This window comes from Pleurodeles waltl, chromosome 6 (assembly GCF_031143425.1).
Source record: "Pleurodeles waltl isolate 20211129_DDA chromosome 6, aPleWal1.hap1.20221129, whole genome shotgun sequence".
Taxonomy (NCBI): Eukaryota; Metazoa; Chordata; class Amphibia; order Caudata; family Salamandridae; genus Pleurodeles; species Pleurodeles waltl.
In genome coordinates, this window is record NC_090445.1 from 1,397,266,312 (window position 1) to 1,397,291,214 (window position 24,903).

Sequence of the window (24,903 nt, forward strand, 5' to 3'; positions counted from 1 at the left end):
TGCATTGACACACAGTCTCCTGAGAACATACAAATCGTGCTGTTGTACTTCTAGGACACTTGTCAATTGGTTGCAGCCAATAAATTCGATCTTTGACTTCACCTAGAAGACTCTGAGTTTCTGTAGTCTGAATCAGGAAAGTACCCGAGGTCTTTGGGTGTACCATGGCACCGCTGGGTTACCGGATCAGTACCGGTTCTGAAAAACCCAGTAGCTCAGTTGGCGCCCAACGTGGGGCGATACCAGCGGTACCGGTCCAAGCCTGAGGTCCGTGGGGAGCTTCGTGTGAAAATTCTGGAGGAAGGCCGCCACTTCATCGACCCCTGCATGTCGACGTGGTCCGAAAGTCTTTGTTGCGAGGTTCCCCGCTTCCCGACGGCTATGAAGGACTGCTGCCCTGGCTATCGCCCTGATTTGGACCCTTGATTTTTGGTAGAGCGAAACGATAAGACGAGTCTTCTGGTGACGTCATTGATATTTTCAGTTAAGTATAAGTGGAGCGTCTCCCAGTCCTTAGTTGGACACTTGGTTTGGTCCTTAGTTGGACACTTGGTTTGGTCCTTAGTTGGACACTTGGTTTGGTCCTTAGTTGGACATTTGGTTTGGTATCCCTTTGGGATCACTTTGATTTGGAACTTGCAAGTACCAAAGCCGAAGGACTCGTGTATTCACGAGACTATCGTAAACGATAATCCTTTGAAGTTTGAAGCTAGACTAGTGAGCGAAGATGCCTGGTCTTAGCAGACTTGGAAATTTGTTTTGTCTTGGTTGTAAAAGGGACTCCCGGTTGGAGGACTCATGTCCGGTTCCTCCGATTGGAACTCCAACCTATGAACTATATGTGAAGCACGGAGTAGGCCCCATCACGTTTAATAAAGTATGGGTCCGCTATTCTTGGAAATAATTGAGAAAAGTTTTTTTTTTTTTTCTTGTAAATATGACTTACAACTAGGATCTGAAAACGGTTCTGTAAGTAAATTGCGACGGCGCTATTTATGAAAAATGGCTAAAGCGCGCTCTATTGTGTGTACTGAGTGTTTTCTGTTTATATCTGAAATGAGCTCAATGTGTGTTTGTGGGTCTTCTTGATGTTTACAGTTTGTTAAGTAAAATGTTGGTTAATTAATATTAAGTAGAAACTTAGAAAAAATCCAGAAATGAACCATGTGATGTGCTAACATAGCTATATGTTGCTCTTTAATTTATAGAATGAGCAATTGTGCACATATACAAAACTGCCATTAAATGCTTAATAAATTAGAAAACACATTCAATAGATATAAATAGGGCCCCCCCAAAAAAAAAACGAAATTATCTATTTTCAATTCAGCCAGCACTTTCCCAGTTAAACATGGGTGGAATTTTGCATAACCTTCCTTTTAAATGAAAGTGGCGCAAAAATGTGACGCATTTCAAGTTAGGCTTATGCGCTTAGGCTTGTGAGTTAATGTATCCCAAATAATAGGCAAGGGATGCAGCTTGCTTTTATATGTGGAATTATCACCAAAAAAAAGAATAATTGGGTTTTTATTTTTTTTAAAGAAAATTATTAATTATGGAAAAATTATTTAAAAAAATAAGTGCCTTTCAAAATAGTTTTTTAATATTTATAAAGCTTAATACCTATACTATGACCTCCTAACATTAAAATTTAATTTAAGTTATGTTGCACCGCTAAAATGACATTTGTATGTGCAATTTTCCCTTGGCGCAGGAGCAAACAAGCTCATTTCTATAAAGTATAAGTTAATATTTTCAATGGCTGACTCATGGATTGTGTAATAGACATTCTGGTAATGCATATTATGCAAGAAAATTGTAGGATATTGATTTTTTAATGCCTAAAATATCAAAGTAGATTTTGGGCAAAAGCACTGTTTAAACTGCATTTTCTTTCATTCAGAGTACTTTTTAAAGTGTCTCAGGCTTCAGTAAATGCATACATTTAGGTTTGATATATATTTGCAGGTTGTGCCTTCTTATGATTCAATGAGTCAATGTGCCAGTACAAAGGCTTGTTTTAATATCAAGGTTGAAGGTTCTAACTTCAGCTGGGCCTACTGAGACGTTCATTCATTCGAGGTTGATGAAATGTGTACCATTGCATGGGATTGCAACAAGCATTTATTCTAACAACTGGTATGTGTGTTATTAAGGTTTGTGAATTATTCACAGTAAATGTAGTTTAATAATCTGGAAATAGAGATAATTTTTTTTAGCGCCTAAAAAGGAAAAAATATATTTTTTTAAATAGAGTGAATTATTGCAGGTTAGAAGGAAAATAGAAAGGCCTACTGTCTTTGACAGATTCAGAGTGGCAGAAGATAGGAGAGCTACAGAGGCTGGCTCAAGTCATGCTGCTGAGATGCTATCTTTAGTTTTCCCATAAACAATGGAGGAGGCTGTCGTGTTGACACTTGTGACTTTTTAAATTAGGGCCTTGTCTCTGTAAAATGCAGAATGACCCTACGGGCCTCTAAAAGTGGGATTTCTGGTTTCTCCAGAAGAACATCAATACAATTAAAGAACTTAATTCCAAAGGGAAAATATAAAAAAAAAGGGGTTTCTTCGAAAGTCCCAACATCATGTTAAATGCTCTGCAGAACTGATACATTTGTATCTCCGCTCTAAAAAAATAAAATGATGCCTGCTAGTTGCTTTTATTTGACAGAAAACGAAGTGTTGCATTAAGTCTTAGTCAGAAAATAAGATGCAGCCCTTTTCTCAAATTTTGAAGACTACGGCCCTCATTCTGACCTTGGCGGGCGGCGGAGGCCGCCCGCCAAAGTCCCGCCGTCAGATTACCGTTCCGCGGTCGAAAGACCGCGGCGGTAATTCTGACTTTCCCGCTGGGCTGGCGGGCGGTCGCCTTCAGACCGCCCGCCAGCCCAGCGGGAAAGAGGCTTCCACGATGAAGCCGGCTCGGAATCGAGCCTGGCGGAGTGGAAGCTGTGCGACGGGTGCAGTTGCACCCGTCGCGTATTTCACTGTCTGCGCAGCAGACAGTGAAATACATGTAGGGGCCCTCTTACGGGGGCCCCTGCAATGCCCATGCCAGTGGCATGGGCACTGCAGGGGCCCCCAGGGGCCCCGCGACCCCCCCTACCGCCATCCGGATCCCGGCAGTCCGACCGCCGGGATCTGGATGGCGGTAGGGGGGGTCGGAATCCCCGCGGCGGTGCAGCAAGCTGCGCCGCCGCGGAGGATTCAATGGGGCGGCGGTACACTGGCGGGACCCCGCCAGTGGTGCCGGTCCGACCGCGGCTTTACCGCCGCGGTCGGAATCCCCATTGGAGCACCGCCGGCCTGTCGGCGGTGCTCCCGCGGTCCTCCGCCCTGGCGGTCAAAGACCGCCAGGGTCAGAATGACCACCTACATGTCTTAATGAGAACGATTTGCTAATTAAGACTTAGGCGGTCATTCTGACCCTGGCGGTCAAAGACCGCCAGGGCGGAGGACCGCGGGAGCACCGCCGACAGGCCGGCGGTGCTCCAATGGGGATTCCGACCGCGGGGGTAAAGCCGCGGTCGGACCGGCAACACTGGCGGGCTCCCGCCAGTGTACCGCCGCCCCATTGAATCCTCCAAGGCGGCGCTGCTTGCTGTGCCGCCGAGGGGATTCCGACCCCCCCTACCGCCATCCAGATCCCGGCGGTCGGGGGTAGGGGGGGTCGCGGGGCCCCTGGGGGCCCCTGCAGTGCCCATGCCACTGGCATGGGCATTGCAGGGGCCCCCGTAAGAGGGCCCCTAAATGTATTTCACTGTCTGCTGTGCAGACAGTGAAATACGCGACGGGTGCAACTGCACCCGTCGCACAGCTTCCACTCCGCCGGCTCGATTCCGAGCCGGCTTCATCGTGGAAGCCTCTTTCCCGCTGGGCTGGCGGGCGGCCTGAAGGCGACCGCCCGCCAGCCCAGCGGGAAAGTCAGAATTACCGCCGCGGTCTTTCGACGGCGGAACGGTAACCTGACGGCGGGACTTTGGCGGGCGGCCTCCGCCGCCCGCCAAGGTCAGAATGAGGGCCTTATTTTTCACAGTGGAAATTGTAGGTGCCAAATTAATATGGAGTGTCAGTGTAACAATTTTTACTTTTAGAAAGGTAAAACTAAGGTGGCTTGATGTTGCGAAGTAACTGACAAGAGGGTAACAGTTAAGTAATGGAAATTTATTTTCATGTATTTGGTCCTATCATGAATTGTTCTTGCTGGTCCTGTATGTTAGAAGAGAAACAGTAAAGTTATATTTGACAGCAGATTTCCATTGCCTGGTGATCTACTGTCAAAAGGAGGGTAAGGATTTTAAACCTGACAAATTAAACAGGCCCAAATATTGGGTTTTGGGCTGCAGGTTTACAGTGCATAAAGTACATGACATGGTGTTGTGTGTCACCGCTTATTCACACATACTATTGTTTTGTCTATGCTTTTTGTGCTTCATACACAGCAAGTATATCTGATGGCTTGACGTTTTGTGCGTTTTTATTGACGTTTTGTGCGTTTTTATTATTTTTTATTTGTTTTTTGCATGTTTGTTGCTGCTTTTGATACTATTACAAGCTCCCCTGTGTTGTGAGGGGATGGTCATGACGATGCCCATCGCTACGCAACAGTTGGTTGAACTTGTTCTGGTTACTAAATTCCACAGATAATGATATTTCATGCTGTGAACATAAAAGACAACACTTCACCAGTGAATGTCTATTTGGCTATAATGGTATTGAAGGAAAATAAAAAGAGATATACAGGATCAAAGTGTGTCACCTGAAGTTAGTCACGTTACTGCCCCTTCCCTTAAAGGAACAGGCAGCCCTACATTTATGTATCCTTGATTGGACCTAAGGATGAAATTATAGATCTGTGACTCAAGGTGGCCTAATTTCTATATTACATTAGTTAATGATGTTCTGTTTCCTAAGTAGCATATGGCTTTCGTTCCTTAAAAGAAAACCAGGTTTTCATTTTTTCCTGAAGAAGGAACTGAAACATTAGCTAGGAGTACCGTATATGTTGTAGTCGCCAACGGTAGAGTTAAAATTTGTGTAACTTTGGCCTTTGTGAATCACCCGTACTCTCGGTGTTGTGTCACATGCCTGACTATCACCCAAATATTTTTTTTTGTTCTTCCTATAGATTTTTTCTTTTGTTACTTCCCCTGACCAATGTCGCATCATGCTTAGTTATTGAGATTTTAGCTATGTCCTAGTCCCATTTCTCTTTTTCGAATTCCTTTCACCAGTCAGCCCTTTTATTATTATTGATGTATTGTTCAGGTTCACATTTCCAGACTGCAGTGATGTACCAGGGACCCCCATGTTATGTATAATTCCCTTTGGTATGACCAGACTGGTTTTCAAGAATTTGCCTTAGGCCTGCTTCAATGTTTTCCAGCCTGACTGTCAGGGTAGCGATAGACTGGTTAACTGACTCAATATTATAGTAAGACAAGTTTTCCATCTCAATAGGAGATATCTTATGTTTACCTTTTTGAACATGACGAATTTTCAATGTCTATTTTAATTTGGTTTTCGGTTCCCTTCTGTTCCTGCTACTTTAATTTTTGGTGGGATCAGATGTGTCCTAATCATGCAAATATCAGGACCCTCTAGTTCTTGTCTTTTTGTTTGCACATTTGACTATTAGCCTGTGTATTGCATAGTGCACCTGATGCACAGTTTTTAAAGGAAGGTTTCTACATGTCCCTGATAATCGGTATCATGTGATTTCTCTATTGAGATGTTCTAAAGTAAGGAGGAACACCTAGACTTAATCATTGAGGCAAATATGTGTTTACCCCATTAGACAATGCCACTGTGTGAGGAAATCCATTCAGATAGAATTCTCATGTAGCTATAGATGGCAGAGAATAATGGAGAGAACCCAATTAAAGATGCTAGAGACCCTGTTTTGCCCTTCTGCCTTTGTCTTTGTATTTTATGCCCATGGTGTATGGCTACTCCTTTGAAGATTGCAGACCACCTGCTTGCAGTCCCCTTGTTAAAAACCATGAACTGTTTTTTTTACTAAATTGAAGGAAACTAACAACTGTGGCACATTTCCTACGTCACTAGATTCTGCGGGTATCAAGTCATAATAACCTGCAGGACATTGATTTAAGCCTAATTCCCATCAGTGACAGCTACAGATGAAAGACGGACGTCTTGGCCCTACAGTCTCAGCACCCAGAAAGTAGCAAAGCTGGACAGCGATCGCCAGCGCATGGTATCGTACTTGCTCCATCAGACGGCGTTGGACATCACAAAACCAAAGTTTCAGTGTAAAAGAGCTAAAGAGAAGGATTCCTGTTGTTGATGGCAGAGCTGTTTTGAGGTTTCATTTCTCTACCTGTCATGTGCTGGTAACCTCTGACAGTGTGCAATCCCTTGAGCCCCTTGGCCTGAGTTTTGGCCACACACCCCCTTTTCTTTGCTCCAACGGAAGAAGGGCAGTGCACCGGAGATTTCAAGTTTGGAAAAAGGCACTATATTGTGGTGCCCATGAAAGAGCAGCTTGAGCGTCCTCTGACACTAAATAATGAGTGTTGGAGTCTGAAAGTGCTGCTGAGCTTGAGCTATTTCCCAATTAATGGTGCTTGCGTCTGCACGAGATGATTTGTGCCCTTGATCAATGAAGAGCACATTGTTTGTAGTGTCTGCCACAGAGGAGAGACACTGGTGCATTGCTTTAAGACATTGAGACTTTCGAGTGAGCTGTGGGTGTTTGCCAGGAGGGCACTCCAACTAAGCAGTATTTTCTCACGAAGAGGCCTGAATTGAGAGGCCCATGCGAAAGAAAACAACAAAAGAAAATTTGATGGACAATAGAAGCCTGCCAGAGAGGCTTTTTGAACGGACTCTGGGCATAGTTGGTTTCACAAGAGGTTTCCGTGTGATTGTATAGACTAGGTGTTAGGAGACTGATTGTTTTGCTGGCATTGTTTTAAAGTACTATTCTGTTTAGTAAAAGCAGAATAAAGTCCATTTTCTGTGGAAAGAGTACCCCCTTTTCACCTTAGAGCATTGATGAGAGTCACCACTGTTCCACCTGAACATACAAAAATTACTGAAATGCAGAGGAGCCCTAAAAATGTTACTAGATAATTTTAGGATTTGCTTTTTGGTTAGGGTTGTGAAAAATTATTATTTCATAGTGGTCACTACTTTCTCCCGTTGTCTATATGTTCTTAATAACGTGTTTTCTAGTGTCTTTTAAACATGACGTTGTCATTTATGGGTAGGATTGTTTTTCTCTACTCAATTGACTTCTGCACCCACTTCCCAACCTATGTCTTTTCCTACTATTGTTTCTTTGCACTCTTTTCACCCTTTTCCTGAACATGAGCAGGTTAGAAGATCAGAATTCGTAAGCAGTTCTTTTGTACAGCTTCTGCATCAACACTAGTTAGTAGTGAACATCACTAATTGTTGGGTGTGTGATCTTATGCCACCTACTGCAGATAGAGGTATTCCTTATTTTGTCCTGCCATATGTGGCCTTTTTGTGCTACTTCATGTTCGAGGAGACCTGTCCAGAGAGAGTTACCAAGTACTAGAATTTTGCTCCAGCAACATCTCCATGGCCTTATAAACATAGACCTGTACTCAGATTAGCATGAGAATAGGTTTATTGCCTATGTAAGGGCAAAAGGAGGGTTTGTGGTTCTAAAAATTCTGGACCCATGTAATTTACTTTGCCACAGCAGTACGATTTTAGTATCAAAAGACCGATAATGACTAGTACACTAAGCATGAGCATTTTCGCTTAATTCCAGCAGCGTTTTCACCTCGAAATCGCCATTTTCGTCCTGCACTCGTGGCTCCCATTTTATACACAACAGCCATTTTTAAAAGTTGCCCTCACATAGGCTTATAATACAGTCAGATTTGATTCCAAGGACACGTACACCTTGATTGACTTCTCTCTGGCCTGGGCAAGCTGGAACCATTGCCTCAGGCCAAACCTGTTTGGTCAGTCCCTCTCCCAGTGGCCGAATCAGATAGCATCAAGGCACACCATGCCATAAAACCCTTATTATCGCTCACACACCCTGCCTAATCTTGCTCACACCTGCACCTGCTCTTTTCTTCTTCTTACTTTACGAGGGGGAGGTGCCCGTTTTTATTGGGGGTCCACACTTATCTGATGTAAAATACTAGGCCTTGCCGGGTAATTTATTATGGGTTGGATGACATGAAATATAAGGTTTCATCATGACACTGTTTTTACCTTTGTAGTGAAAACATGTGAATGACCAACCAAAATGTCAAGAATGTTTGCCTGAAGCTTAAAAAACTGTATATAAGGAAACCTGACTTTGCATTGACACACAGTCTCCTGAGAACATACAAATCGTGCTGTTGTACTTCTAGGACACTTGTCAATTGGTTGCAGCCAATAAATTTGATCTTTGACTTCACCTAGAAGACTCTGAGTTTCTGTATTCTGAATCAGGAAAGTACCCGAGGTCTTTGGGTGTACCCTGGAACCGCTGGGTTAGCGGATCAGTACCGGTTCTGAAAAACCCAGTACCTCAGATCACCAAACTAGGTTGGGGGGAACCCCAAAATAATAATGTAAAAAATATAATAAATAATGGTAATATTTTCATTTTATGTGCATATTGAAGAAGAAGGTAAATGGAAGTGCTTTAGTTATATGCAGAGCCACTGGAATTTTGCGGCAGAGAGTACCACATTATGCAGATGGGTTGACCAATTTATGTGGCAAGAATAGTCCAGTTATGCATTTACAACCCTAATAGCTCTAACTCAAGCAAATGCAAGATCTACTGCATTGCAAATCCTTGTTTTTCATAGATGCAAGATGGCGACATCCATAGCATGTAACAATGCGATTACGGCTTCCAAGCAAAATGTACCTCATGTGATATTAAGGAGTCAAGCGACCTTTATATATATTTAGGAAACTTGGTGTGAATGGGACGACCCTATAATGGAAAAATGATGAGTTCTCAAAGAAAAAGCACTTAATATGTACAGAATGGTGGGATGAAAACACTTTTTATAACGTGTGCTTAGGTGTTCTAAAAACACTGGTATGGTTTGCTCTATAGTGGTCCACTTTTTGGATAATTATTGGCTGATGATACGCAGAAGCGGCTCACAGTGCTAAAGAGGGGCTGGGCGGCTCGCGTGCGAGTGGGGGTGCGGAGGGAGGACATTGGGGGGGAATTAATAAAATTAATTTAAAAGAAACTTACCTGAATCGCCGCCGCCATCACCTCCACGCTGCTCTGCTCCTCTCCTACGCAGACAGGCTGCAGCCACAAACTTCAAGCCTACGCTGCTCAGAGCAAAGTTAAGACTGGCTGGGAGAGTCCAGCCAGGGTGCTCCCAGGCAGACTGGGAGCCTGTGCCTGCTCTATCCAGCCTGGCACTGTGCCCAGCAATACAGTGCTGAACTGGAAAGCGCCTATTGCGCATGTGTGTTTGGCCAGCCCAAGACAGCAGGCCAAACTGCATGCGCAGTAAGGGGGAGTGGTGTACATTCCCCCTTAGTGCGCTCGTCACAGTCTGTGGCCCTGCCCCTTATATCAAAAAACGATAATAAACATAGCTTATTATCGTTTTTTGGTAAAAGGTTTGCAGCTGCTGCTGCTGGCAGGGGGGCGACGCTCCTCCACCCTAGCGAAGGAGCCGCACCTGATGATACGTAATAATGTGCTAAGCATAAGGATTGAAGTGCTCAATGATGTGTAATAATTGAAGTGCATAGGTGGACTATATGTTGCTATAAGTCTTCTCCTTTTAATTGTTTATGAATCCTATATTTAGGTTTTAAATATGTGTCTAATGTGTGTGTGTGTATATATATATATATATATATATATATACATATATATATATATATATATATATATATAGTTTATTGTAGCTCGTAAGAGGTTCCCAGTGAACAAAACGCGTTGGCTACGAGTAAAACAATGATTGATTCATTTTCTTCAATAAAAATGAATGTATTAACCTAAATTGTGGACCATCCTGGCATCATTTTGGAAACTTGACTGCATACTTGGATATGATACACACTTCATTCCCTGGATTGGACTCTAGAGGGTTGGGACAATACCCTGAAATGAATTGAAACAGGGAGCTGGTTCATTAGTATATTGGTTGCACAGAGCAGAATCTTCTGTTTACAGCTTGGGTGAAATTACCATACATGTTCCTGTCTTGATGGATGGCTATCACCAGTGGTCCTAAGACCAGCAGAACAAGCAGCAGTCGAGAGGACCTTTGATGACAAAAAAATACCTATTGCTAAATTGCAGAGTAAGACCTGCCTTTGGAGGCTTCAAAATTCCAATTCCAAGGAAAAGACTTCATGGTTATTTGAAGTTTGCTTTTAGAAATCACTCATGACCATGGTTTGACACAAAGTGGTAATTGTATGGGCATTTAATTCAATGTTTAAACTCAATTAAAGTTGACATTACTCACCGAAAGTATTATTTTTACATTCTTTATACCTGGAGGCAACTGACAGTGACACATTGCCAGAACATGTTGGCAACCTGTCTCTTTTATTCTGCCTGAAACACAGTACAGAAACTTTTAAGACTAATGTGCAGTGTAGATATCTTAATAATTAAATTAGAGCGTGTAGACAATTCTGCATTCTTTGCACTCTTAAATTAAGCTCGGTCTGTTCCAAGTGCACAGAAAGCTTAAGATACGGAGCAGACAAGGACAATGTTTTAAATTGTAGACAGCGTGAACAATCACGCACTAACATATGTCACTGGATTTCATATTTCTGTATAAAAACCAACAGAAGAAAACACTGTTCCACTAGATTTCACAATCTTTAGATAGTTTGCACAGCATTTCATGCTTTACTGTAGTACTACCCTGCAGTGCTATCTTTGTTCTGGAGTGGCACATGTGTGCTTAGAGGCATATTTTCAAGGGATTGAAGTCTTTCTGCTGTGCTGCCCTACACCAATTCGAAAGGGCAGAAATAGTGCATTTCTGTCATTTCCGCCTGCGCTAGTATGCAATTTGGTGCAAGGGTATCTGCGCTGTTGGAAGAAAATTTTTTGTGCAGGAAGGATCACCTTCCTGCAAAAAAACATTTGTGAGAGGTGTTTTCCTATTTCTGTGTGTGCTGCAGAATGAAGCACACATAGAAATAGGAAACAAAGAGGAGAAATAAAAATATTTCTACTCATTGCACTGCTCTTGGGGAGGCGTTCAGTTTTGTTGCATTCCCAGGTTTATAGATCCTTGTAAGTCTGGGAATGCATCAAAACCCACAGGTGTTGCATGGGAATACCCATGTCAACAGCCATGGAACACCTCTCTGACACAGTGTAAGGCAACGCAGCGACTGGTGCCATGAAAGGCCACACATAGGGGCCTTGTGTGGCCTCGCAGATATGGGTCTGCACTCTGCACTGCAGAAGCATAATTAAAAGTGATACAGCAGTGGCACAAGGGGCTTTAAAATATGCCACTTAGGGCCTCATTTATAAGGAAATGTCAGAGCATGGCGCTGTGCCAAATTTAGCAGTGCTGCATTCCACTATTTAAAAAATACAGGGATGCTCCAAATTTACAATAATACGGTGCACCCATGTCTGTTCCCTAGCACTGGCGCTAAAATTAGCTGCTTAGCGCCAATACGGACACACTTAGACATAGTGCAAGGGTGCCTGCATATCAGGGAATGATTGTTTATGTGCAGGAAGGTGTCCTTTCCTGCACATAAACAATGAATAATGGTAATTTGTTACTCCATTATGTGCTGCAGAATGCAGCACAAAGAAAGAGTAAAAATGAGAAGAAATAAAAGTATTTCTCCATTTTGCGCCTCTCTAACGCCACCCCTGTGGAGATGTTAGTTTTTGGTTCTTTCTTCAGTGACCAGTGGTTTGGCAGGGTGCTGCTCTGAGTGAGGCCTCAGGGTAAGGTGGTGGCACCTTCAACCACCACTGATTTTCTGACTGACAACGTGATTCCTAACCGGGGGACTTTGATATCGACATGGCTATGATAAATTACTGATTGAAATAAAAAGAACCTGACATGCTTCCGTGTACCTAACTGTGGAATAGTGAAACTTGCACTACACTCCATACCTAATGGGGGCATTGTGATACTTGCATAGTAGTGCATTAATCACTGGGGCAAATCTCAAGGTCTTGCCATGGCACTATTTCTGAAGAATGTGGCATAACATTATACCTAGCTGGGCATTATCATACTTATATGGCACTGTAAAATGAACCATGGTAAATGTGAAGATCCTGGCCTGATAAATCTATGTTTAGTTTCAGCCAGTGGTTGCATGACACTGGCACCCATTTTTGGGGACCAGCACTTATTTTTCTCACCAGACTTTGACCTAGTGCACAAGAAGGGGAAGATCGAGGAAGAGAAAGATGGAAAAAACAGTGACAAAGAAAGAAAGTAGGAATGAAAAAGCACCTGAAAGAGTAAAATAAAGGGGTGTGGGCATCTCCTGCCTTATATTTATTTTGATAATATATTTATAAGGTGACACGTATAGGGTAACCATCAATTAACCTTAGAGGTTGACATACATCTTGGGACTCAGATAGAAGTGAGATACCAACATGACAAACAACATCACAATATCAAATCAATAAACATCTTTTATTATTGGAGTCAGAAATGTATACACACCATGATCTATGTGTCTAAGAATCACCACACCAATTCATTAAACCTCGAACATTTGTTTCCCTTTAGATTAACAATGCTAAGATCATGTAAATCAAACACAAAGCTAAATGATAAAAGTATAAGAATAACACAGGCTGACGAAAACTTCGAAAGAATCTTAACTTAGAAAAAATATTTTTCATTAAACATTCGAGAACCACCATGCGGAATAACAACAATAACAGAAAAATGGTTGACGTAGAATACATTTAGTTATCGCAGATGAATTGTTCACAACAATTTAAATGAAACAGTTGAATTTAGAATTTGGCATCCTTAACTAGTACTCTAATTCGATAAGCATGTTTGGGCTCCATGCAAAAAGAAAAGAAGACAGAAATTATTTTAGAAAACATCTGTCTATGGCGCTAACCAAAAATAATGGGTTTTCTAAAGAGAGAAACAAAAAAATCTGCAAGAAAGACAAATGTACATTTGGTTATACCTCTCCTAAATAGATCATCTAGCTGGGATGTCTTCATAAGTGGAGCATCTCCTGGTCTTCTTCAATGGGAATGGTATAATGGGGAACAGTTCAGTAATGTTTGGCCTAATGCATCTGAACCGTCAATGATAGAAAGCTAAAGACATAACACATCATTACATTAGCTTAGAAAGTAGAACTCTGAACTTACATCACCTCATTTTGTTATATTAAAGTCCTAGAAAGCAACTAGCTAAGCTTCTATTGGCCACTCCATGGGGGGGTTTAGGTCAGAGCCAATTAAAACTATTCCACGGTCTCAGAAGTATCTTTTCTCCATTTTCTCCATCTTCTCTCACTGCAGTCACCAGTTTCTGCATTAGAATACAATTGTTGCAGGTTATACATGAGCACTGAAGACTACTCTTCCTGGGTACACATTATCTCATCCCAGGAAGACAGACAAATGTTACAACATAATAACCTTTCCACCGTGAGCAAGCCACACAGGATGCTTAGAGAAATATGTTTTGCAGCATTAATAATTTTAAAACATTGACTCTGGAAAATTACTAAATCATGAAACCTTTTTAAAAGCAATGCTAAAACACGAAGAAAAACACATTTCATAATATTTAAACTATTAATACTTTTAGTACATATTATTATTCATTTTTCAGTACATTTAATTATGAATAAACAAAATACATTTTCATTAGACATTTAATATTAATAATACACATTGTTTATGGTGTTCAACATATAAGCTGCACATTTGTATTTATTAATACAGAATTTCAAGCAAACCTTTTATTACATGTTTTTTCACACTATAATGACATAATTTTTATTAATATTATTTGTACTCCAACAATCCCTCCGTGACGACTATGAGCCAGATGTAGCATGCATTTTACATGGTGCAAACTGCGAAAATCGCAGTTTGTGCCATGCAAAATGCAGAATGCGATGCTCATTCACAACTTGCGAGTTGGTACCGACTCGCAAATTGTGAATGCGACTCGCAAATAGGAAGGGGTGTCCCCTTCCTATTTGTGACTCGCATCGCTATGCTAAATTGCTTTGTGACCGCGAATGCGGTCGCAATGCCCATTCGCAAAAGGGAAGGGGTCCCCCATGGGACCCCTTCCCCTTTGTGAATGTTGCCAAAACGGGTTTTTCAGAGCAGGCAGTGGTCCAATGGACCACTGCCTAGTCTGAAAAACCGAAACCAAATGGTTTCGTTATTTTTTTTATTTTGCATCTCGTTTTCCTTTAAGGGAAACGGGCTGCAAAATAAATTGAAAAACTGCTTTATTTAAAAAGCAGTCTCAGACATGGAGGTCTGCTGACTTCAGCAGGCCACCATCCCTGTGAGTGCAGGGACTCGCTATTAATATTAATGAGGTGGGTCTTTGCGACCCCATAGCGACTCGCAGTCGATGTCTGAGACACCATACTGCATCCGATTTTGCAAATCGGAAATTGCGAGTCACACCGACTCGCAATTTCCGATTCGCAAAATCGGAAATCGCTACCTCTGGCCCTCTATGTGCTGTCACAAAATACACTCATTAATACTTGTATTAATACGTGTGAGTCAATTCAAATTTCAGTCTGTCTAGAATATCTATTGTCTCTCGATTTTCTCCAGTTTTCAGTTTTTCTCAAATCATGAAAATACCTGCCTCTCATCTCTAGTTTAATTTCTTCCCTCCTCTATTCATTTTTCACCCTTTGTCTTTTAATCATTATGTATAGTTTGTCAAATCCAATTATACAGATGACACATATAGCCACAACTAATAATGGTTTCAATATTTTTCCAGCAATATCATGACCAAGATTACCCAGCCAATCTTTTACTTCAGTAACACCTTTGCCAATATTTTCCTATACCCCTTGCTCTTTCAGATCTTTTAAATCTGAATTTGAATCAGTCAGGTTCTTAATAAAATTTCTAATTCCTTTACTATGGTCAGGTATATATGTGCCACAATGTTTTGCTTTCAGCATCCGGCAGACTTTGCCTTTCAGTCCTAAGAGAATATCTTACACAAGTCTGTTCTAGAGAACTATAGAATGGATCACAGCCATTTCAGTATCCATTAAATTACAGCTCCATAAAAATCAGTTAGCATGTTATCCACAATAGTAGATGACTTTCTTATTTTCAGTGCATTCAGAACAATTCCTACAGAATGAATAATTGCTCCAAATATATCTCCAATTATTTCAGAATAAGTTGCTCTTTTTGATCTTGGTTTTTGCAATTCATGTGTGTCATCTATATTGTCAAGCTGGTACATTTTCAGAAATACAGCTCCCAAATAACAAGTCCCATACCATCCCCTTGAGAGACACTAATAAGCTTTCTTTCCACTGATGTAATATGCCCCAGGAATCGCAGGATCTTCTCAATTTAACATAAAATCCCATATATTCTTAAAAAGAAATTCATGTCTGCACTTACTCGGTCCCTTAGGGGCATATTTATAAGCCCATAGTGTCACCTTGCTCGACATTTGCAGTATTTATTTCAACGCAAATGTGGCGTTAAGGTGGCATTTCCCACGCTCCATATTTACAAAGTGGTGTATCACTTTGTAAATCCTCGTACCACATTATGCCTGTGCCAGGCATGATGTATGGAAGGTGGGCGTTCCCCCATTAGGGGGGTGGAAAAAATGGCGCACGGACATCTATGCTCAGAGCAGGCGTTAAAAGGGGTGCATATCATTATTTAGATTGGGCCCCTATGTACTGTGTAGGTGTAGCACCATCATTTTGGTTCTACTCCTGCAGAGTTTCGTTGGTAGCAGCTAAACTATGGAACACCCTCCTGCTCCGTATCAGGTAAGAGGAAACTTTCATGCCTTTTCAAAAACAGCTAAAAACTTGGCTCTTTTCCCTCAAATTATAACCATTTCCTTGTAAGCTGCTCCTACTCCCTTATCTTCTTTTGTACTCACTGCACTTTTTTCTGCTTAGCGCTGCAATGCTACGGCCGGAACGCACTTTACAAATACAATTACAATTACATCAATAGTGTCACATAAAATGATGCTAGTGCCATCTACCCGGTGCCATGTTGTGACGTATTTTAAATACGGTGTACACATGGTGGCAGTAGAGAGGTTGCTGAGGGGCACAAGGAAAGTGGCGCTGCACCGGGTGCAGTGCCACTTTCTTAAATCTGCCCCTTAGTACCAGTGCTGGATTGAGGTTGAGGTCTATATATGCAATACTTTCCTACATGTTGAAAATATAAAGCAAGCTTCCATTGTGTTTTAGTTTCACTAAATGAGTAATCATTTCTAAATGTCCTGTTCACTAACCCCTTTCACTATTTTCTTCTTAAATGTTTTTCTCCTGATCTAGAAAAAATGCTTCTACTGGCGGAAGCAAGCATGTGAGGTTATTTCTTTGAGCATAAGCTGTGCCAAATGTTAGTGTAGGCTCAAAGAAACCTCCCACAATATCAGTATTTCTCTCTTTAGCTATGTTACACAAGTGTTGGCTAATCGGAACAAAAAAAAAACACTAAGTCAAACTTTGAGTATAAATACTGTATGAGCTCTTGGTTATAGAGCTTTGTTAATAAAAGACTGCAACCAAACAAACATAATATTCTCTCACATTCATTGTCTTAACATATTCATATAAAAAGCAATATAAAACATTAAAAGAAAGATCTCCATGTGAGTTGTTAAAGTGCAAATATTTCTCATCCCTATTTAACTTATCTAACTTTGAAAGTGTAGTAGTCTCCGAAGAAGGTGTATAATTAGTTTCAGCTTTGTTAGAAACACTCATACTCACAATCAATAACAAACTTACTAGCATACATACAATTTCCAAACCAATACACATACATTTACAATATCTATTGTTTTTAACGCAATTATGATTGTTATCCATGACCTATAAAGAATCAGAAAGTACAAAGAAAAAGAAATTTTTTTAACTGTGCAGCCAAAATCAAAAACAAAAATAATCTTTAGTCTTCTTTGCAGTTATTTACAGCATCTTTCCGACTTTTCTACAGAACTTTGCCAAAAATCGGTTTAGCAGCTTGTCAAAAATCAGTTTTCAAAGTTGTCTTTCAGTAGATCATAGTTTATTGGAAAGTGATTATCACTTGTAACATGCAATGTCTCTCTTGTTCAGTTGCCAACGTAGTTTCAAATTTCAGTTCAAAAGTGCCCATTCGGTCCCTGAGTATCTTCAACTTGTGAGTCTTTTTCTTTTTGATCTCTGATTTGCACTTATTTCTCCTTCATTCAGATCTTCATCTGTACCTCCTCTTGTTGTGTCTGGCTCTTCATTTATAGTTGACAGTACATCTGAAATATTTTAATTTGTTTGCAATTTGGTCCACTTGTCTTCTTTTACCGCTTTCTTTGACAGTGTTGTTTGTAAAACTGGTCTTACAACTCTTTCTGAATCAGCAGGATTTTGGCTTTGACTTGATGTACCTGCAACACTAGCTAATTCAGGAAAAGTCAAATCTGCATGACTTTGTTTCAACTCCGCTCCCTTCTCAGCTGCTTCAGGAAACGTGATTTGTTTCAACTGATCTTCCCAATCGTATGCTTCTGGGAGAGTCCTCCTCTGACTTGACTCTCCTGCTATATTTACTAATGCTGGAGCAACTTCAGAAACTATAGGTTCCTCTATTTCATCTCTTAGAGGTGCACCTGGATCTTCACCAGTTTGCACTGTTTCTGTTTCTGTCTCCACAGGCCCTCTTCTTGCTCCTTGAGACTGATTAGTAGTTGTTGGAGCTCTCAAAAACTCTTCTTTATCTTCCAGAGGATAAGGCACTTTTCGAGTGTGGCTGGTGACAATCCAGTGTGGGATCCCAGCACATTTCATGGTAGTTGTCGTAACCGGTACAACCTGGTAGGAGTCTTTTCACCTAGGTTCCAGACAGGTTTTCCGCATGTGCTTCTTGATGACCACCCAGTCACCAGCTCGCAGACTGTGACGCTGGTCTTAGAATGGCAGCACGGCTGTAGCATCAACCTGGTGAGAGAAAGGGCGAACCACATCAGCCAGACTCTTACAGTAATCCAGCACCATGTCATCTGTTATATTTACAAGAACGTTTGAAGGACCAGCTGGCAATCTCATTGCATTGCCCATGAGGATTTCATAGGGAGAAAGCCAAGTCTTTCTGTCAGGTGTGTTTCTCATGTTCATCAAAACCAAAAGCAAAGCATCTGGCACCCTTCAGATTTGTTTTATGCACACATTTTTGCAAGTCGTGGCTCCAGAGTACCATTACCATATTAATATGCTCAACTAATCCAGAAGCTTGGGGGCGTGGCCAGGACTCGGATCATGGCGGGCGCATGTTGATTCGGCTCCGGAGGGGCCAGCCGGAGAACTCCGGCCCAGCGCGCCAGCCCGGACCGCCCACGCACAGGACCAGTCTGTTGCGCGGTCGGAAAGACAAGCGGTGCGGCAGGACCCCCGCGTCGAACCCGGGGAAAGCTGCGGCCCGAGCGGGGCAGTCCGGATCGTGCGGATGCCTGCGGCCCCTCCTCCCCTTCAAAGCCGCGGCCTCGCGTTGGAAGGAGGCCGCGGCGGGCGTGGGGGGAGCGGCCAGCGGAACACAGAGAAGTCGGCCAAGCCCCGAGTTTGGACGGCGGGACCCGGCGATCCTGTGTGGGCACCGGTGGATCCACTGAGGCCCTTCCTGAAGGGGGGCCTCACTCAAAATTGGAGAAACGGGTGCGGCCCTGCTCCCAATGGGGCCGCCCCGGGAGTGCAGACACATGCTCCGCACGAACACCCTGAGCAGCAGCAGTGAACGGCAGGCGGACCCCCCCGGCGGCAACCACCAGGAAGGTTGCTAGAAGGGTGAGTGACACCCCTTATTTCCCCCCTCGGAGGAGGCGCAAGCAGCTCTGAACCGCCATTTTGGGGCCAGCGTGGTGGAACTACGGACTCACCACACATCTTGGTACATCACCGGCGATCTAGCGCATGCGTTGCGCAGGCGAGAGAGAACACCCACGAGTGCACTGGTGCCACCGGCGAAAAGGTGGGTCCATCGAGCGGGGGATCGACGGGGCCCCGACAACGGTGCGTGCCTGACGCTGACTGAAACTGTGGGTCCTACTGGCGGGGGCGGGCGAGGGGGCAGGAACGGCCAGGGGCGGCAATTACGTGCGACTGGCCACGCCAGAGCCCTCCGCCCCCTGATGCTGAGCTCGACCGGCGGAGTGCCCAGGGCCCGTACAGCGACAACCACGAACAGCACCAAGGCCGCGGAGACCAAAACGAGGGGGCAACCTCGGAGGCGACTTTCACGACAGCGCGCGGGTCAGCTGCCGGCCCCCCCGGGACAAACCTCCTGGTTGGACCGATGCCCCCCAAGGGCCGACACAAGAGCAGAGCCATGGACGCCCCACCACCGCCCGGGGACTGCGTAGCGGACTCACTGAACCAGCCACACACCAAGGTCCAAGACACCCTAGACAAGATACTAGGGGCCATAGAGGACACAAAGTCAACACTGCAACGAGACATCAACCAAGTGGCGATTGAGGTGGGTCTCCTGAGAGCCGAACATCATAAACTGGCCGACAGAGTCAAAGAGACGGAGACCACGCTGGCGGACATCACCCCAAAGCAGAAAGACATGGCGGCGGAAGTAACCTCACTTGCTGACAGAGTTGCAAGACTTGAACAACGCGCTGAAGATCCAGAGGGGAGGTATAGAAGGAACAACGTACGAGTGGTCGGCCTTCCCGAGGGGGCTGAAGGGGAGAACATGGTAGAATTCCTGGAGAAATGGATGAGCACGGAGGTCGCGCCGGGATGCCTGACCCCCTACTACACGTTAGAACGTGCCCACCATGTGCCATCGAGACCACTTGCTCCTGGCAGACCCCCGCGCCGTAATCGCTAAACTCCTGCACTACAAGGACAGGGATATTCTCCTACAGAAAGCCAGAGAAGCGGGCCAGTTCAAAGTAGCAAATGGAGAAGTGACACTATTCCCAGACTTCACTCTGGAGGTCCAGAACAGGCGAGCCTCATTCCTAGCGGTCAAAAGAGCATTACGAACCGAAGGGATCCAGTACTCGCTTCTATACCCTGCAAGGCTGAGAGTGATCGTAGATGGAAAGACCACTTTCTTCCAATCCCTGGAGGATGCATGGGACTGGCTCGAGAGGCGTGGATCCCAAACGATACGTCCAGCGCGGACGGACGCTGGAGCGAGCGGAACCCGCCGTACACCTAGGAGGAAGAGGCCCGGGGATCGCCCACGCATGGCGCCGACGAAAACGCAGAGGGAAACAGGCAGAAGGGTGGCCCTGGAGGTGGTGGCCCGAGTGAGTGGCGAGGTGTCCTTCTGTGGGGGTTCGGAGGTGGATTCCGATGACACGATAGTGTCCTCCGCCGGGGGCTCGGGGAGCCCGTCTCGGGCACCAAAGGTGACTCCGCAAACAGCTGACGAACTTGGATAGCCTGGCTGCGCGACTGGGCCTGAAGTCATAACGAACTGAACGAACGAGTGGCCCCCCCGGACCTGGCCGCTTCCCCCCTGACTGTACCTCTTGCCTGCCTGGCCTGGCTTGCGAGTACTATAGTCATGTGTTTGGAAAAGTTGCACTGTTGCACAGTTTTTTGGGCTACCTATAGTTCCGTAGGTGCCCTGGGGTGGGGGAGTTGGGGTTTTCAGTTCCGAGTTAAACCAACAGCATGGGTAATTGAATCTTACCACAACGTAGGAGCGGGTGCAGCAGTGGGTAGATTGAAATGCCGGGCGCACAGTCCCCCAATTGTCAGATTCCAAGATTAAGATGGCAGATTACAATATCATAACCTGGAATGTCAGGGGGGATGGGCACCCCGGCCAAAAGACATAGAATACTATCATTCCTAAAGAGAAGGGGGCTGCAGATAGCAATGCTACAAGAGACCCATCTGGCCCCGGGAGAGGGAGAGAAACTCAGGCGTAGATGGAGAGGGCGGGTGTTTGCTACAGAGTACTCAGCCTACGCGAGGGGCGCAATGATATGGATCAGAGCAGGTGTACCCCTGACAATTGAAACCACAAACATAGACAAAGAGGGCAGGTTTGTGATACTAGAAGGTAAACTGCATGGGACTCCATTAGTCTTGAGTTGCATCTACGCCCCTAACCATGATCAGGTTTCATTCATGACGAGCCTATCACGACACCTCACCCGCCAACAGGCGGGGGAGGTACTAATAGGAGGGGACTTTAACGCAGTACTGGACATAAACATGGATAGATCCACCCCGCCCCTACAGGGAGCAACATCAGTTAAGATAGCACAAAACTTGGTCAACTGGCTGGACACATGGGGATTGGTGGACGTATGGCGGGTGCACCACCCATCCGACAGGGATTACTCGTACTACTGGGGCCTCCACCGTGTCCACACTAGAATTGACAGGGTGGTCAGCACCCCGGGCCTAGCTCATGGGATGACACACTCTGAATACCTCTCCCGCACAATCTCAGACCACAACCCATTATTGTTAACACTGAAGACACTACAGGATAGACCCCCCATACCATCATGGTGGCTGGCCCCCGCGGCGCTCGAAGATCAAGCGTACAGAGAGGCGCTACGAGACTACCTGTCAGAGCACATTGAAATTAATAGAGGATCCACCCCCTCTAGGGCAGTGGAGTGGGAGACGCTCAAGGTGGGGACGAGGGTTTTTTGCCTGGGGCAGTCAGCAGGGGTGAGGAAAACACTAGAAAATGAGCTTACTGCATTAGAGAAGGTCATACACGAGTGCGAACTAAGGCAGGGCCCTGCAGCACAAGAGGAGGAAGAATATAACCGTGCCCGCAGAGAACACTCCCAAGCCGAAGAAAAGCTTAGATGTCATAACATGCAGAAATACCTGGCATCCTTACAATCGGAGGAGGGGAGGTCGGGAAGGCTCCTGGCATGGCTGGTGCGCCCGGGCGGGAGCAGCGAACCCATCACAAGTGTAACGGACAAAGAGGGAAACCGCAGACGTAGCACGGGCCCCATCAATGACGCATTCAGAGATTATTACACGCACCTGTATATTAGACCTAGTAACCTGGAACCAGTGACTTTTGACAATTACCTGCGGCAGACCCCGCTCCGGGAGCTGAGACCAGAGGACAGAGACAGCCTGGGGGGGGCGATGACTATAGAAGAGATCAACGATGCCATAGCACAACTGGCCTCCAGGAAGACCCCCAGAACAGACGGTCTTCCCATGGACTTCTACAAAAAATACAAATCCTTGTTAGCCCCTAGCTTGGAGGAAATGTATGCGGAGGCAGTGCGGCGTGGAGAATTACCAGGCACGATGCGCGAAGCACTAGTAGTGCCACTCCCCAAGTCCACCAACAGGGAGGCCTCAGTGACCGACTTCTGCCCACTTTCAATGCTGAACAGCGACTTTAAGATCCTTAGTAGGATCTTGGCCGACCGCCTGCTCCCCCATATGCCCACGCTAATACATGCAGACCAAAACGGTTTCATTCCGGGTCGCAGCACCTCCCTGAACCTTAGGCGTCTTTTCTCTATCATATATATGCCCCAAGAGTCGATTCCACCGACCGGGCTCCTGTTGGCGGTAGACTTCGAGAAGGCTTTCGACTCAATTAGGTGGGACTACCTGAGGTTGGTGATGATGGGGATGGGCCTGGGTGAGAACTGGGTGAGGTGGGTTGACCTACTATACTCTTCCCCACTGGCAAGAGTGAAAACGGGTAGAACTATATCCAGAGCATACCCGGTGTTTCGGGGGACCAGACAGGGATGCCTCCTCTCCCCGCTGCTGTTTGCCCTGGCGATTGAGCCCCTTGCGGACCGCCTGCGGGGGGAGGGAGCGGAAGGGGGGTAGTATGTGGACCAACTGAACATATTGTCTCCCTGTATGCTGACGACATACTAATATTCCTCGGGGATGGCAACAACAGCCTCCCCTGGGCCCTTAGGGTCTTGGAGAACTTTGGTGAGGTTTCCGGACTTCACCTAAACCACGGCAAAACGTATGTGTTCCCTCTGACTCCTGGCAGTGAGCGTCCTGCAACATGCCCGACAGACGTGAACTGGGCCCCTCGAACCTTAAAGTATCTGGGTATCCAGATATTCCACGAGTTGGGAGATCTCAGGGAGGGTAATCTGGGCAAGGCGCTGCGATCCCTGAGGTCCTCGGTAGGGTTCTGGCGTTCTCTGAAGCTTACAGTAATGGCCAGAGTGGCACTGTCCAAAATGATTATGCTTCCCCGACACCTCTATTACTTCGCAAACCCACTGTTGCTGATCCCCCCATCATGGTTTCGCAACCTGAACATGCTGCTAAGAGAGCTAATTTGGGACGATGGTCGTAGGCGCACCGCACTCACAACCCTCTGCAGGCCGACTCATCAGGAGGACTGGGCGCCCCCGACTTTGAGGCTTATTACCTGGCATCCCAACTACAATGGGTGTCTGGTTTGGTGACGGGCAGAGGACTACTGGACTTGTGCACACCCCAGGGGATAATAGAAGCAACATGGATTGTGGCACGCATGATAGGTAGGAAGGTAGCCCTTCCTGGTAGCAACATAATGATGAGTGTCGCATTAGCATGCTGGAAGAGGTGCATGAAAAGAGTGGGAGTGGGCCTCCCCTATTCTCCGGCTTTGCCGATCTCGGCGCTGGTTCTGGGAGCTGGGGGCTTGGGCACAGGAGGCCTCGGACTTGGCCCATGGACAACAGCAGGGATCGATACTGTGAGCGACCTCTTTAACGGGGGGTACTGAGGGAATTCTCTGCGCTAATGGAAGTGGGTGTTCCCCGGGGCCAGTTCCTACTCTTCGGGAGACTGGTTCACACCCTGAAAGACCATTGGTGTACGATAAACGTAGAGCCCGCAGTCCATGGGGTGCTGCACCTCCTGTTGACATCAGGGGAGGAGCCCCACCTGATAGAAAAAATTTACCGGGCCCAGGCCCAGGCTGTATTAGACCCATTGCAATCCCTGAAGGAGCGATGGGGAGGCACTATTGGGTGGGAATTGACTGAATCAGAATGGAACAAAGCACTGGCATACCCCCAGGTGGTCTCACGTAACATGCGATTACGATACATCCAATATAATTACCTACATAGAACGTACCTCACTCCACACCGACTATTCCGAATATACGGAGGGACCCCCAGGACATGCCCAAGATGCCGGGGGGGCGAAGCGGATTTTGACCATATGGTGTGGGGGTGCTTGGTGCTTCAAATCGGTTGGAGGGGGGCACTGGCTGCCCTCTCTCGGTTATTCGTAGTGGAATTAAGGCCCACCCCGGACCTGTGCTTGCTGGGACTCAGGCCGACTGAGATAAAGGGGAAAGTAAGAGGGCGTTTCCTAGACCTAATGCTGGCCCTTTATAAAAGGCTGATCTCAAAAAGCTGGAAGGCCTCGGTCCACCCCTCGCTTGCTGAGTGGAAAAGGCATGTCACAAAATGGTCCAGGGCCGAGCTACAGGTCCTGAAGGCCGAGGAAGCCAAGGGCATCCGACAGGTTCTTACCGCCCCGACCTGGGAGGAACTGGTGACGGCATGGGATGAGCCAACCAAAAGAACAGCGGGCACCGATCTAGGGGTGGCAGAGGGTCAGCATACCCCAGAGGGTGGTCCTGAGCAGGAAGTTACCCAGGAGATGCCTTGAGCTCCCCGTACTGACACTCGGACTGCATGGAGGAACGGGTAAAAAAGCCACATGAATCGCCACCAGCCACAATGCCTCAGGAGCCGGGGAGTG